The sequence below is a fragment of the Narcine bancroftii genome, chromosome 3 (assembly GCF_036971445.1).
Source record: "Narcine bancroftii isolate sNarBan1 chromosome 3, sNarBan1.hap1, whole genome shotgun sequence".
Lineage (NCBI taxonomy): Eukaryota > Metazoa > Chordata > Chondrichthyes > Torpediniformes > Narcinidae > Narcine > Narcine bancroftii.
In genome coordinates, this window is record NC_091471.1 from 74,405,188 (window position 1) to 74,421,869 (window position 16,682).

At 43.5% G+C, this 16,682-nt stretch overlaps 1 long non-coding RNA gene across 1 annotated transcript in view; it reads left to right on the top strand.

Annotated features, from left to right (window-relative positions):
* Positions 1 to 16,682, top strand: part of LOC138757262 (uncharacterized) — an 86,954-nt gene that overhangs the window by 56,366 nt on the left and 13,906 nt on the right. The window contains exon 2 of the long non-coding RNA XR_011353464.1: positions 15,351 to 15,503. This is a non-coding gene — a long non-coding RNA (uncharacterized lncRNA). The remainder of the gene's footprint in view (positions 1 to 15,350; positions 15,504 to 16,682) is intronic.

Consider the following 16,682-nt stretch of genomic DNA (forward strand, 5'->3'; position numbering starts at 1 on the left):
TAAAATGATTTATTGAGCAGAATACATTACAGAGAAGGGCAGAGCATTGCTTTTATTTGTGCTTATATCCCAGACAGGCCATTGGAACAAGTCAGTTCCATATTCACAATGTAACAATTAATATATGGGGAACTGTTGATCACATGGTGCATTCTTAAAGGGATACACACATCTTGTATATATATTTTTAATAGGCAAACCTGCTTTTGATTTTTAAAGTATGAAGGTTTAACTTTATTGGAAAGAACGAGAACCACTGGGGAAAATAATCCAGTAATATATTGCAGAAGTTTTACTGCGGATTCACTCTCCAACATTTCTAATAATGTTGACACCATATATAGATTCTGGTCTACTATACCCCAAATAACAATGTATCAAAGTTGGTACACAAAGAATGAAGGAAAAATGCACATTTCATTCACATGTGAAAGACAGCTGTTAGCTTCCTATAAACACTGACATAAGACAGATCCACTAGTCTTGCTTCTCTGTTGGTCAAAAGTTGTTGCTACTTTGATTGATTATTTATCATAAAGTAGTCAAAACTTTGTTTTGCTTAATTGAATATGTGTTGGCATGTCACAATAAAATTATACAAGATGTTAGAGAGCTCACACTTGGAATATTTTGTGTAATGTTTGTACAAAACATTGGTTACCCTTTACTTCCTATAAATGCTGTGTGACCTGCTGAGATTCTCCAGCCCTTTTGTGAAATGCACTGGAAAAATTAGGTTTGTTTTCCTTAGAGTGCAATAGGTTGAAAAGGGATCTTACTGAGATTTATAAAATCATAAGCGGATAGATAAAGTGAATGGTGACTGTCTCCTTTCTTAGAGGGCATAACTATCAGTGAGGGGAGTGTTATTCATTCAGAGAATGGTGGGCATATGGAACACAGTGCTAAACAAAGTGACAGAGGCAATTATGTTAGCTTCCATGAAGAAGCACTTGGATAACTATATGGATAGGAGGGGATTAGAGGAGTATGGGCCTGATGTGGGCAAATGGTTCATGCAGGAGGGCATGTTGTTTGGCATGGACAAGCGAAGCCTGTGAGCCTGTTTCTGGGCTGTTACGACTTTATTACTTTATGACTCTAATTCTGGTTAAAGAGAGCATCATCTTCTCATACTGATAGCCCCAAAACACCTCTGCTTCTGGTTTGATTTCATTTACTTACACAGCCATGATAGGCTGTCAAGAAATGTGAAATTTTTGCTTACTGCCAAGTCACAAACCGTGTTTCTTCCTGCAACAAATCTTTTGCGAAACATTACCCTCATTCCTTTCCAACTTCAGAAGATTCCAAGTTGTCCAAAAAATTTATATTAAGATTCTATCCTCACATTAAATTTTGTTCTTCAGCAACCTACCTCAGGAAGGAATCTTCCTTCAGTGTTTCAATACACATGTATTTCCTTGATCTTCTTCCAGATTGTCCTGGATCCAGATATCTAGTCAGACCTGCTGTACAGAGTGCATGGATTTCATTTATATAGATATGGAGGGCAAGACAAGGGAATATTCTACACCCAATAGAGACACCCAAGTGAGGCAGAGCAAGTTCTGAGTGATGAGTAGACCTTGTCTGTAAATCCAGTGGCTCTCTCACCAGAACTTCCTGACTGCCTTTGACAACTTGTCAAAATGAGTAAAATTGATTTAAATAAATGAAAATGAATAAAAATTTCAATAGGAACACTCTATATATATAAATACTGGATTTTAAATAAATAAATAAGCACTTTTATATTTTTTCCGTTTTCCATAATAGCTACCCATTCAAACGAGATAGCTATTTCAGTGGCAGTCCTTTTTAGCATACGACTAAGGACCAGAGCGCAGTGGACCCAGATTCTTGATACTGGAAGCAATTGTCCACTGTTAGGTTCAGTAGTAAGTCCAGATGCATCAGATGTATCAGTTCGTCTGAGATTTATTAAGCCACCAACAGCTGATAGTAGTTATCTTTGGAGTTACCAGTAGTCTGACAATAAGATCTCGATAATTTTCCCTGGAATTTCTACTCTAGACTTTGGAGTTCTGTAACTTATTTCTCCGCTTTCAACAACCTATTCAAAATTCCTCTTTTTGATCTGAATTTTATAATTTCTTGCCTGTAAGTGGGCCAAACCAAATTTTTTCCCTATGTCCTTTCAAGTCAGGCGTCTTCTGTTTCTCTTGATTTCTTTTTTGTTGAGAAATTGGCAGAGTAAGTGAGAGGAAATTTCTGTGATGGTTTTATATGCTGAACCCTTTATGAAGAAGTTCAAAGTTCTGAGGGCACATGGATTACCTCCAACAATGACCTAAATTACTTCAGTAAATTATCCAAACTTTATAGGAGCATTCAGAGTTTAATTTAGTTGTAACTTCTGCAGTGATGCACTGACCTCTACTTCATCGAGGTGAGATGGCATCTCTCAGATACCTCCTTTTACTTACTCTTTGAAAAGGACCCTATCGAAAAACATCAAGCTACTGTCTCACCAACTATCTCTTCCCTTATCATTTCCAGTCATCTCCCTCCCACAACTTCCAACCTCATTGCTTCCCAACTCTGTAATGCCTGGTTAATCTCCAACACATTATCCACAAACCCAGTAGACCCTTTATTTCCCTGTTCTCCTGCCACAACAAACAGCTATCATATTCTTCAACTCCAATTTGTTTCACAGTGGTCCAGTCCCTCCCTACCTACATCCACAATACCTGACATGGCCTCCATCAGAGAGGGTGGCATGGTTGGCATAGTGCAATGCCGTTACAGTGCCAGTGATCGGGACATGGGTTTGAATCCTGTCCTGTCTGAAAGGAGTTGGTACATTCTCCCCATTGCTGCATGAGTTTCCTCTGGGGGCTCCAGTTTTCTTCCACCATTCGAAACGTACCAGGGGTTAATTGGGTGTAATCTGAGCCTGTGCAAGCACGGGATCATGGGCCAAAATGCCCTGTTATTGTGCTGTATGTATGTCTAAATGTCATGTCATTTCATGTCATCATTTCAACAATTTCTAATTCCCTGAACTGTGCTGCCACATTTTCTCCATGGATAATCTCTATGCACCTCCATCCGCCATACAAATCTCAAAGCCATTTGTTTCTTTCTCAACCACAGACCAAACTAGTCCCATCCATCAACACACTCCTCCACCTCACAGAACCTATTCGCACCCTCAATAACTTCTTTTTTGACTCATCCCACTTTCTACAATTCAAAGAGGAGCCATGGCTGCCTGCATGGGTCGCAGCTATGCCTGTATTTTTGTTGGTTCTGCAGAGCAATCTATGCTGCAGGCCTTTACAGGCAAGACTCCAGAACTTGACCTCTGCTACATTCATGACAATGTTGGTGCTGCCTCATGCACCCATGAAGAGCTCGTCAACTTTATCCACTTTGCTGTTACTCTCTCTCTCTCTCTCTTTCTCTTTCTCTCTCCATCTCAGGACATTTACAGACATTTTCTATAAACCCACCAATTCCCACAGCTACCTCGACTACACCTCTTCACACTCTGTCCTCTGTAAGGATTCTATTCCTTTCTTTTAATTCCTCCATACTTGTCACATCAACTCCTAGGATGAGATCTTCATTCCTGAACATCCAAGATGTTCTTATTATTCAAAAAGCATGTCTTCACTTCTACTGCTATCAACTCAGCACTTATCTTTATCTCCTCTATTTCTGGTACATGTGCCTTAGCCCCTTCCAATCCTAGATGCAACAGGATAGGATTCTCCTGTGGCAGGCTGCACCAAAGGAAAACACAAGCACAATGCACTTTGGGGCAACACAGCTTTATTCCACTCACATAAAGATAGCTGGCTGCCATTTGCTTGTAGCAATGATCTCAGGGAGAGAGAGAGAGAGAGAGAGAGAGAGAGAGAGAGAGAGAGAGAGAGAGAGAGAGAGAGAGAGAGAGAGAGAGAGAGAGCACACGGTCCGGATCTCGGCTTTAATCCATGTGAACTCTAGGCCCACCTGGTGGTTAGATATCATTAGGCCGGGTGCCGTGTCTCGAGGCCACCTGTTGGCCGGGTTTCAGGCACTTAATTACTGCTGCCGTGGACACATCTGTGCAAGGGCTGGTGAAGGGGAACCGGGAGAACTCATCTATCACAGTGAGCAAGTAACAGTTGTTTTTGGTGGACAGGATGCTGAAATACTCTAATGGCCAGGTGGATTTGATAAGGGCTGCCTCGGGCGGGCAGTAGAACTGTGGTTTGCATTCTGCACATATACAACAACCCCTTGTAGTAGTCCTTACCTCTTCTGCCAAGAATGGCAGGTTGGCGTTCTTAATGAAATGGAACATCCTGGTCACTCCGGGGTACCCCAGCTCACTGTGGATGTTTTGCAGCTGGGACATGTGTTGAGTGGCCATGCAAGCACCCCTGGACAGCGTGTCTGGGGGTTCATTGAACTTACTGGGGCAGTATCGGATGCCATACAAGTAAGTAGACAGTTCAATCCTCCAACGTAAGATTTTATCATTCTTAATTTTCCCCCTGTTCTGGTTGTCAAACATGAAAGCTACCGACTGTTGGTCTGTGACCAGTGTAAAGCAGCTGCCTGCCAGGCAGTGCATCCAGTGCCTTACTGCCTCACTATGGCCTGGGCCTCTTTCTCCTCTGCTGAGTGCATGGTTTCTGAGTCCTGCAGCGTTCAAGAAAAGAAAGCCACTGGGCATCCCTCCTGGTTCAGGGTGGCTGCTATAGCTACATCTAAGGTGTCGGTCTCCACCTGGAAGGGGAGTATTTCGTCTTCAGCCCTCATGGTGATGTGTGCCAAGTGATAGCGCAGGCTGTTAAATGCCTGGACCACCTCACTGGGCAGGGGGAATTCTTTTGCTCTCATCAGTGGACGGGCTCTTTCTGCGTACTGGAGTATCCACTGCGCATAATAGGAAAATAAGCCCAGGCATCTTTTGAGCGATTTGGGCATAGTGAGGATGCGAAGGTCCATCAGGGCCTGCATGCGAGCTGGATCTGTTCCCACCTCCCCGTTCTGTACTACATAACTCAACAAAGCCAGCTACCTAGCCCCGAATACACACTTGTCTTTGTTGTGTTATTTGACTGTCTCCAGGAATCTCTTTAGGTTTGCGTTGTGGTCGTTCACCGAGTCCCCGCAGATGGTAACATTGTCCAGGTACAGGAAAACAGCCTCCAGGTGGTAGTTGTCCACCAGTTGGTCCATTTCCCTCTGGAACAGTGATACCCCATTAGTGACTCCAAATGGGAGTCGGAGGAACTGATAGAGTCGGCAATCAGCTTTAAACGCCATATAGGGCCTGTCACTCCTCCTGATGGGCACCTGATGGTACGCAGCTTTGAGGTCGATTCTGGAGAAGACCTTATACTGGGCTATTGTATTCACAATCTTACTAATCTGGGGTAGAGGGTATTCATCCAGCTTTATGAACTTATTAATGGTCTGGCTGTCGTCGACCACTAAGTGTAGTTTCTCCCTCATCTTTGCTAAGACTACCTGGGCTCACTATGAGCTGTTGCTGGGTTCAATAATGCCCTCCTGCAGCAATCGGCGTGTCTCCATTTTAATATAAGCTCTGTCTCTGGGGCCGTACTTTCTGCTCTTTGTGGCTATAGTTTTACAGTCTGGGGTGCAGTGGGTAAATAAGGGAAGGGGCGCTCGATATTAAGACTGATAGCGCAGAGCACTTTTGGCTCGTAAGCACTAGCGGGGGCTGTGGGCCATTGTGGACTACCGTGAGCCTCTCCAGTTGCCACTGGAAGTCTATTCCTAACAGCTCTGGGGTGCAGAGCTGTTCCAGGACCAGCAGACAGAAGTCCTTATACTCACTCCCTTTTATTTCTAGTGTCACGACACAGTGCCCCTTTACTTCCACTGACTGGTTGTTGGATGCTAGGAGAATCTGCCTGTTGCTGGGGTATATGGAAACCCATGGACTTTGGCTAATTTCAGCTCTATGAAACTCTCCATACTACTGCTATTCAACAGACATTTAAATTTCAACCCATTCAACTGCATGGAGACCATAGCCTGTGACAAATTGTGTGGACTTGCCTGATTGATCCTGAGGGAAGCCAGCATGCACACCTCGGTCTCCTCGTGGTCTCCATAGTAGTGGTGCTCCTCCTCTGGATCCCGGGTCCAAGATGGCCACTCCCTCTGGGCGCACATGGCGTCCCTTCCTGGCCAACCTGGGAAAGAAGCAGGGTTATCCCACAACCCATTTACATGACAATGGGACTTGGCGGTCGCCCGTGGCCTCCTGCAGACCCGAGCATAATGGCCTCGTTTTCTACATTTCCAGCAGTCCGCATCTCTTGCTGGGCAGCATGCCCGGGGGTGGGGATTTTGGCCACAGAACTGGCATCTACGGGTCGCATCTGGCTGAGCCGCCATTGCTGCAGCCATTGACATCTCCACATTATCACCCCAAACTTGGCGGGGTGTCAGCGAGTCTGGCAGGGTTGGAGTGGGGGGCTTGGTGCTGTGGTCAGGGAGGTATTCCCCGAGGTTGTTTCTAGCTGTCTCCATCGCCTCTGCCACCCTCACAGTCTCTTCCAGGGACATCATCTTTTGTTCTAACAGCCGCTGGTGGATTTCATTTGACCAGACCCCCGCCACCAGTATGTCCCTCATCAGGTCCTCCACTATTTGCTGTGGGGTTCTAGCATGGAAGTTGCATGCCCGTGCTAGGGCTCTTACTGAGAGCATGAAATCCCGGAAGGACTCCTCTGGTTTCTGTCTTCTGGTCAGGAGATGGTGTCTCGCATGTACTTTGCCTCTCCCTTGGAGATAGTGGAACTGGAGCATACCCATAGCCTCATTGTTTGAGGCACAGTCTTGGACTAACATATACGGGAGATCTCCCAGCTGGGCCACCAGCAGCATGAAGAGGTCTTCCGGGTGCGCAGTCGACCTCATCAGGTGAGCGTAGTTCAAGAAACAATGTCTCCAGTGGCTGAAGTGTGTGTGTGCATGTGCAGGGGGCCCAGGGGTCTAGTTCCAGGCAGTCCCGCCGTAGCATCGTTAAGAGGTGCTGCCATTGATTCATTTCTGGGCACCCCAATAGCACTGGGACTGGAGACTGTTGCCTCTACTGATGGTCGTGGGACTCCCCAGGGACAAGTGTTTCCTGGTAGGCGTCCGCTGACATTCTGGTGTCCTCGGTCTCATTCCCATGTCTGAGCTAGTCTCCACCAGGTTTGGGGGGGTGCTTTCACACATCTCAACCATGAAGGGTTTGTCCTCCTCCTCGATTTCCTCCTCATGCTTGGGTGGGATCGCCCAAATTTATGTGAGTGGAATAAATTGTGGCAGACTGCACCAAAGGAAAACACAGGCACAATGCAGTTTGGGGAAATACAGCTTTATTCCACTCAGATAAAGATAGTTGGCAGCCAGCTGCTTGCAGCAGTGACCTCGGAGAAAGAGAGAGAGAGAGAGAGAGAGAGAGAGAGAGAGAGAGAGAGAGAGAGAGAGAGAGAGAGAGAGAGAGAGAGCACACGGTTCAGATCTTGGCTTTAAACAATGGGCCCTCTGGACTCACCTGGTGGTCGGATGTCATTCGGGCAGGTGCCGGGTCTCGAGCCCACCTGTTAGCTGAGTGATGTACCGTAGCATAACATCACATCCTCTTGTCCTCATCTACCTCCCTAATGTTTCTGCATCTAACATCCTCTGCAATTTCTGCCATCTAGTACACATTTTCTCCTCTCCTTCCCTTTCCATTTTCCATAGGAACTGCTCTTTCTGGGACAATCTTGTCCACTCATCCCTTCCCACTAATTGCCCCCTCAGTACTTACCCCCATGACTGCAGGAATTGCTGCAATTACACCCACATCAGCTCCCTCACCACTATTTGAGGCCTCAACACATTCTTCCAAATGAAGGAACATTTTACTTGTAAAAATACTGGAGTCATCATCTACTGTATCCTGTGCTCCCATTGTGACCTCCTCTATATTGGAGAGATTTGTGCAGACTGGGAGGATGTTCTCTTATTTTCCGCGATTGCAGGGAACTCCCAGTGGCCAATCATTGTGATTCCACATCCTATTCCCACACCGACATGTCTGTCATGCACTGACAAACTGAGACTTCCTGCAAATTGGAGGAACAACACCTCATATTCCATCTGTGCAATCTCCAACCAGATGGCATTAACATTGACTTCTCTGGTTTTCTTCAGGCCACTCCCCCTTTTCTCGCTCTATCTCTCTGTCTCCTTTCCTCCAGCTCGCACCCCTTCACTCTCCATACAGAGAGCTACCCCTTCCCGCTATCACCTCAGCCTTTTTTTAATCTTCTGCCCTTCCACCCATATCCATCTATAGAACTTTTGCCCATTGCCCTATGCTCCTCCCTCTGCCCCTTTCTCCTTCCTTTCCTCTCCTCTCTGCACCGTTTTATCTAGGTGCCTGCCTGCTTTTTTTCCTCATATCTTGTCAAAGGGCTCGGGCCCGAGACATTGGGTACCTTTGCTTCCTATAGATGCTGCAGTCCTGCTGACTTTCTCCAGCACTTTTATATATTGCACTACAATCACAGGATCCCTGTTTAACTTACATAATACTTGTCAAGCATTTACTTTCTGTAATAAATGGAAAAGTAATGAAAACCTGATGTAGAAATTAAGACTTTTCTTTATTCAAGGCATGTCATCCCAGATTGCTTTAAAAACAAGGTCTTGCTTCAGTTTCTAATTTATATAGATGGTTTCTTTGTGAGGCAATGGGAATACATGAGTCTTGAGATTTTTTTTCACTCACATATGATAAAGAACAGTAGATTGTTTGCACATCAAAGCAACCATGAAGAAGTTATACTAACATCTTCACTTTCTAAGGAGTTTTAGGAAATTCATCACTTCTACAGGTGTACCATGGAAAGTGCACTAATAGGTTGCATCATGGCCTGGTTTGGAGACTCAAATGCTCTGGAATGAAGAACACTGCAGGAAGTGACAGGAAATGTCTTCCTGAGATGCTGCCTCAAGATAGCAGCTGCAACATGATGGACCCCCATTACTTAGGTCATGTTCTCTTCTCACTGCTAACTCAGGCATAAGGTATAGAAGCTGAAGCCCGACACTTCTCATTTCAAAGAAGTCCTTTTCTAATAGTTATTTGGCTCTTGAACCTCCCTGCCCGAAGAATAACACTGCTCCAAGGGCCACCAAGGTCTGTCTACACTACTGGTGCAGCACATTTATTACAAAATAGGCCAACTGTCAATATTTATTTTTTTAATTTTTATGGTTATTATCATTTTTCTCTTTGTAGTGTCTCATATGTTAATTCTACTTAAATTGTTAGTATGTTTATATGCCTTTGAACCTTCAGCAAGTAAGACTTCCATTGCATCTATACCCTCTAAGTCCTTTCGTAGACATAGGAGCAAAATCTGGCTACTTGGCCCATCGAGTCTTCTCTGCCATTCAATCATGATTGATTCATGCTTTCCTTCCAGCCTAATTCTCCTGCCTCCTCCTTGTAACTCCCAGCACCCTTTACTATTCAAGGATCTGTCAACCTCTGCTTTAATGACTTGTCTTGCACAGTTGTTTGTGGCAACAAATTGTACAGGTTCACCACCCTCTAGCAAAAGAAATTCCTTCTCGATATTGTCATATACTTCATGATATGATCATAAACATTCAATCACTCATTTATTTAAAAAAATACATTTTCTCCTGTTTTTACAGAGATTGCGGGATATCTAAATGAAGGCTTTCACCAAAATGGTGAATAGGATGTTGTAGTAAAACAGTTTGGCAAATTGATAACATGGTAGCAGCATGGTAACAGGCCATTTCAGCCCACAAGCCCAGCCGCTCAATTACACCCAATTAATCTACAAACTCGGTATGTTTTAAATAGTGGGAGGAAACTGGAGCCCCCAGGGAAAACCCACACAGACACGGGGAGAATATGCCATCTCCTTATAGACAGCGTGGGATTTGAACCCCGGTCCTGATCACTGGCGCTGTAACGGCATTGCACTGACGGCTACACCAATCGTGCTGCCCATCACTGTGGAATTCTAGTTTGTTATTCTCATAGAATCCTTGAGTGAATAGTCAATTTTATTTATAATGCTGTGTTTTTGATGGTTTTGTGATATTAGTTGAAGCATATAAATCTCTATTTTCAATCAAAAATACTTTTCAAGCTTGAATCATTATGTAGAGGTTTATGTATTATTTTCTAAACTATCAATATCACTGACAATGCATAAACTACTTAAAAGCAACCAATAGTTAAAGAGACGTTCCACTGGGTTATCATTTATTGTGTTACATTTTATACTGGAGGACCAGATGGAATAAATCCCATCGGTAGATTTCAATTGGTTCAGCAACCTTGCCAAACTTGGATAGAAAAGGAAACATTTCTACAGCTTTTTGCTAATCTTACATTTGAATTGAATCTCCACTTTCATAGGGTGGTAACTCACTTGAAAATCTAGTATACTTCAAGTGCTTTAGAAAAAGCTGAATGGGTAACCAAATATGAGCATCAAAGAGCACCTTTATATTTGACTGGATTCACCTGCATAATTCTTTTCAGGGTTTGTCATTTCAACAGGATTAGCAAATTAATATGATCTTACTGATAAATTCTTTGTTGTGAAGCTTTATTTTCTTGTGTTTGAAGAGTCAATGTGTAAAAGGAACTCTGCAATTGTGAGATCACTTGATAGCGAGTACATTTCCTTTTGTCTTTCACTGTTCTATTGCACTTTCCATTCTCCGCGCTGAAAATAATGACAACATTTGCATGTAGCCATCATAGTTGGAGTTTATTATTTATTATGTTTTTTACTGAATCTTCCTCTCATTCAAATCTGAACATTTCAATACAGATGTTTCCAATTGCTCGCTGCACTTTTCCTTTTGTTTTAACAACTTGCTCATTTCTTTGGAATGTTCTTTGTGGTGCTTAATAATTACTTTCTGAATGTACATTTTACCACAATGGTTGTTCTAATTGTGATCCTTAATTCAATGCCTTTATAAATTGCCATTGTTCATAAATACTAGATCAACTCACCACATCGTCTTGTCATTTTTGTAATAAAGTCTAGAATTAGAACCAGTGAATGGAACAACAGTTGCAGTGTATCAGATGGTCTAAATAAGCAACTGTTAAATTGTCTGCAAATTTGAGTAATTAATGTCACAGATATATTTTGTTAATGCCCTTTTCATCAATAATACTGATACCAAAATAATACTTAATATGTATATGACATTTAAATACAAGCTTGCAACATTTTAAAATGTCACAGTCATTTTAATTTGAGGACATGATTCACCTTAATCTTTTTTCAAGGTAGCTGTGATTTTGAAATATTTGAAATCTATTAGACTCTCATGCTTCAGCTTATTTTTAAAATACTGTGTATGAATATTTAGAATCAAGTCAAGTTTATTGTCATCTGATTATACAAGTACAACCTGATAAATCATTCTGAATTGCTTCTGCAAGTGGTTCTATAGTTAAAATAAATAAAGCTGAAGATAAGGGACATCCTTGTCTACTTGTCCTCGCCAAATGAAATGGTGCAGATACTTGTCTGTTAAAGTCACTACTTTAGGTTTAGGATTATTATACAGGGCCCTAATCCAGTTTGCAAAAGTTGATCTAAATCCAAATTTATCCAACACTTTAAACAAAAAGTCCAATTCCAGTGTATCAAATGCTTTTTTCTGCACCTGGAGCCACCGCCACACTCAAATCTCCTCTTTTTTTTTGCACTAAATGGATTATACTAAGTAATCTGGCTACATTTTCAGCTGATTATCTCTTTTTTACAAAATCTGTCTGATCCATATTGATTACTTTAGGTAGCAGTTTAGTCATTTGATTTGCTAAAAATGTTGCAAGTCTTATAATCTACATTTAATAATGAAATAGATGAAGAGTTTAAAGTTCTCTGTCTTTTTTAGGTATCACTGTAATTATTGCCATCGAAAATGATTCTGAGAGTTTCCTAAGCCTGATCTAATACATTCAGAATTATGGTTTGTGATAGTACAGATCTATCACCAATGTGCATAGTGTATATAGTTACTGTATCTAGACTGTGCTTACAGCGATTGGCTGAGAGCTAAGCCACGCCTACTGTCTGGGCCTTAAAGGGTTGTGTCCCTAGCCAGGTCGGATCATTCCGGACTGGTCGGCCACCTGTGAAGAGCTCCTGTCTTTTGCTAATAAAAGCCTTGGTTTGGATCAACAAGTCTTTGGTTCTTTCGACGAGCTCTACAATTTTATTAGCAAAAACAATTTTTTTTTGAAAGGGATGGACCGTTTAACTCGGCCAGAAAAACTTGATATCGACCCACAGTCAGCTACAGCCTTCAAAGCCTTTAAGTTCTGGCTGCTGAACTTTGTAAACTTCCTGAGATTCGTTGAGGTGGAGGAGGATAGCCAGCATCTAACAGCATTGATGTCTTGAGAGTCTACGAGAACATCCAGGATGAGACCACTTACACCGCAGCCATAAAGTTACTGAAAGAACTGTATAATCAACCAGTGAACAGAGTTCATGCCCGGCTCGTGCTTGCGTCGAGGAAGCAACAGCCCGGCGAGTCCAGCAGGGCATATTTACAAGTATTAAAGGCGTTGGGCAAGGACTGTAACTGTGTGGACAAAACTGCTGCCGAGATCACAAACGATCTCGTCCGGGATGCCTATGTGGCCGGGCTCTGATCGAACGAAGTGAGGCTGCGCTTGCTCAAGCAAGTGGTAGAAAAACTAGAGGGCGTGGCCCGGATTGCAATCACAATGGAGGATGCAGCCTTAAAGTCCACCGTGCTCTCTAGGGACTGGACCCCTCGTTCTGATATGAGTAGAGTGCCCTTCTACCCTACCACCCCCCGAGATACTTACGGCCATCGACGAGTACTCCCACTTCCCGTTCACTGTGCCCTGCCCAGACACCACTGCCACCTCAGTGATACAGGCCCTTAACAGTATTTTCGCCATCTTCGGATACCCCAATTCCATCCACAGTGATAGGGGGTCCTCATTCATGAGCGCAGAGCTGCAACAGTACCTTCTGGAGTGTGATATCGCTTCAAGCAGGACCACGAGCTATAACCCACGCGGTAATGGCCAGGTCGAGAGGGAGAATACCACCATATGGAGAGCGGTTACACTGGCTCTCCGGTCTAAAGGTCTCCCCACCTCTCATTGGCAGGAGGTTCTCACTCGTGCCTTACACTCCATCCGCTCTCTCCTATGTACTGCAACAAATGCCACCCCCCACGAAAGGATGTTCCTTTTCCTGAAGAAATTTGAATCAGGAACCACTATACCAGCATGGCTCACCGTCCCTGGCCCCGTCCTTTTGCAACACCACGTCCGGTACTCAAAGAACGACCCCTTGGTCGACAGAATGACTCTACTCCACGCGAACCCACATTATGCCTACGTTGAGTTCCCAGACGGGCGGGAGGACACTGTTTCAGTGCGGGACCTAGCTCAGGTCAGACCCAGCAAACCCCCCAACCCAACCTTCCCCAACTCTTTATTCCGCAGGCCCCGTGCCGCAACAGAAGGACCAACAGCACCCCAATGACCCGGGCCACCCTACCGACAATACGACTGGGGAATTGAGCGACGGAGCAGTCGCACCCGATGAGCCCGCTGGCCACACCACCCCAGCGACCCCAATCCCAGCACCACGGCGGTCACGCCAGATGGTCAGACCCCCTGACCGCTACAGTCCTTGACCTACCCCTTCCTTTCATTCTCTCCCTCGTTTTTTGTTTTTTATTCCAGGGTCAGTTCTCCAAGAAGGGGTGAATGTGATAGTACAGATCTATCACCAATGTACATAGTGTATATAGTTACTGTATCTAGACTGTGCTTACAGCGATTGACTGAGAGCTAAGCCACGCCTGTTGTCTGGGCCTTAAAGGGTTGTGTCCCTAGCCAGGTCGGATCATTCCGGACTGGTCGGCCACCTGTGAAGAGCTCCTGTCTTTTGCTAATAAAAGCCTTGGTTTGGATCAACAAGTCTTTGGTTCTTTCGACGAGCTCTACATGGTTATATTTGACTCCTCAAAAATTATTGGACTGCCGTGTATTCCCCAGCTCCTCCATTTACTTACATTCCTCCTTTGCTAGGCTGAGCTTATCAGGAGGGACTTGGCATGCCCTGGCATGGAGTTGGGGACCCTCAGTCAAAATGAGGTGCCTTATCCTTTGGCTCGGCCGTGGAGAATTGTGGAGCCAATATTGAGGAGAATGTAGATGACACTTTCCTTATTCTTATACATCCTAATTTCAAAGTATCATTTTCCAAAGCATGAGCTGTGATATCCCAAATTTAGATCTCTTTAATCCACCAAATCAAACTCTGTGGCTGCTACTTGATGTCGATTTAATTTGTTGATAGAACAGATAGCTTTGCAGCAAGACTTTCATAATAGTGAAAAACAAAGCATTTACTGTATAAAGATAGTCCTTCAGACTCTAATTAGTCAAAGGTTGTCTTAACGAAAGCAACAGCTAAGACTGCTATAAAACACAAAGATATATAGAAATACAAATTTATAGAGATACAAAATGTAAAGAAAAATTTCTTGTGTTCACGCTTCCTTTATATCTTGTAGAATGGAAGCAAGCAGTGGATATCCTCAGTGGATATTATTACATATTATACCATAAACTATGGTAACATTACAAACAAATGTTCTCTTAAAGAGACAGGCACAAAATTAACTAAGAAGCAAAAACACAAGATTTTAACCTTTACAGGGAATTCCGCCAGGATGTGCGTGAATTCATTGTCTGAAAGTGTTATACAGTCCAGGTGGGGCGGGGGGGGGGGGGGTGGGTGGTAGCTTGGCTTCTCTCAGAGGCAGAGTCTGAAAAGTGCTGGTGTGAACCTTTGAGTTCAACAAACAAGTAAATGGCATGAAGGAAGTTGGCCCCCAGGGATGGTTTTGCCACTGCTGCAAGGGAGAAGCTCCATTTAAGGCTGATGTCATACAAAGGTGAATGGTGTGGGTACCAGAAGTCCAAATGGAGCAGGTGTTGGCTACCCTCAATGCTGGGCCCTACTTGCCAATGTGGGTGTTGAAACCTGTGGGGGGGGTAGGATGCTTATCTCAGCACCAGGGACGACCAGGAAACATCTGCCAGACGACAAGTCCCAGACATAGAGGAGGCTATCATATGGGCTGACCGCTGCAGCCACCAATAACAGTTGGCCAGGGCATTTCCTGGAAAATGCAGGGTTGGCGACATCGACGGGCTTCTGCACCCCATTGTTGATGATAGTAGCAGCATTGTCCCAGGGTATTAACTTACCTCTCCACTGGTCTTGGTCTCACAGGTGGCTGTTTGTGGGGCTTGCTGATGTGGTCTACAATGGCACTGGTGTCCTTCTTCACTCTCCAGAGCATGTTCACCCAGGCTGCAGCCCTCCGAGGGTCGCTGAAGTCCTCGTCCGTGATCAAGAGCTGGATATCCTTGGGCCTTCATTAAGGTATGAGCAAACTGTAGGCCTTGTGTTTTTACTTAAATCATGGTGTCTGTAGGCTTTCGTGTTAAACATTTCTCATAGTTGTGCTTGTGAAAGAGATATTAGTTTCTTACATTCAGTCACCAATCTCTCTTGCCTTATCCTCACTATTCTAATACTTGTTTGTTCAGTATTATTTTTATTAATTTTGAACTCCAGAACAAAAAAAGAAGTGTGGAGGGTCTGTTCATGAAATAGGCATCAGTGTGTCTAAACAAAAGTCTGTGCTCAATGAAGTTAAGAGTCTACATGTAGCCTAAACAATGATCCTAAAGGAATTGTCGAAGTCCATGACATGATTGCAAAACTCCTGGAGCAACTTCACGCCATAAATTTCCATTTTGAATTTTAATACATGTTTTGACTTCAGGAAAGGAAATAAAGATATTGCTTCTAAATTTAATTCTCCTACTAAATTCAAAATTGAACAAAACTGTAAAGCTAAATTGTATGAAAATTCAAGAGGGATGAATTCAGTACTGCCTTTCAGGAGTTTGTAGGTTTTCTTTGTGAAATGGGTGGGTTTCTTCTATGTCCTCTGGTTTCCTTCAACCGTCCAAAAACGTATGGGGTTGGTAGGTTAAATGGGTGGAATTGAGCAGCATGGGTTTAACGGGCTGGAAGGGTCTTCTACTGTGCGGTATTTTTAAAATTAAAAATAAATTTCATTATTTTAAGATGCCAAGTATGTTTTCAGTCCAGAGGTTAAAATTAGGACTTTAGCTTTTGTTTGAGGAATTTCAGAATGCTGATATCAAGAAATGATGACATAATGATTACATCTGAATTGAGCCACAATTCCAGGCAATGAAAGCAGCAAGTGGCCAAGGTGTAATCAAGATGACCAAACCAAGTTGTTTTGGTTGGTAAATGGATTATGATTAGAGAATTGCCAACAGTAGTTCCATCACCAGATTCAGCATCCCAGGAGAAATTACTTCTTGTTTTATCTGGAGCTGATAAAAAGAATCACTTGGGAATGGAAATTGAGATTTTTGAAGAGGCAGATTTTTCTCTATCCTGACATGGAATTTGATTGTTTTTCCCTCATACCTTGATGAAGAGCTCAAGCTTGAAATGTTAGTTTTGTATCCCTATCTTTGCTATATAAAATGCATTGTCTGGCCTGCTGAGTTTCTCCAG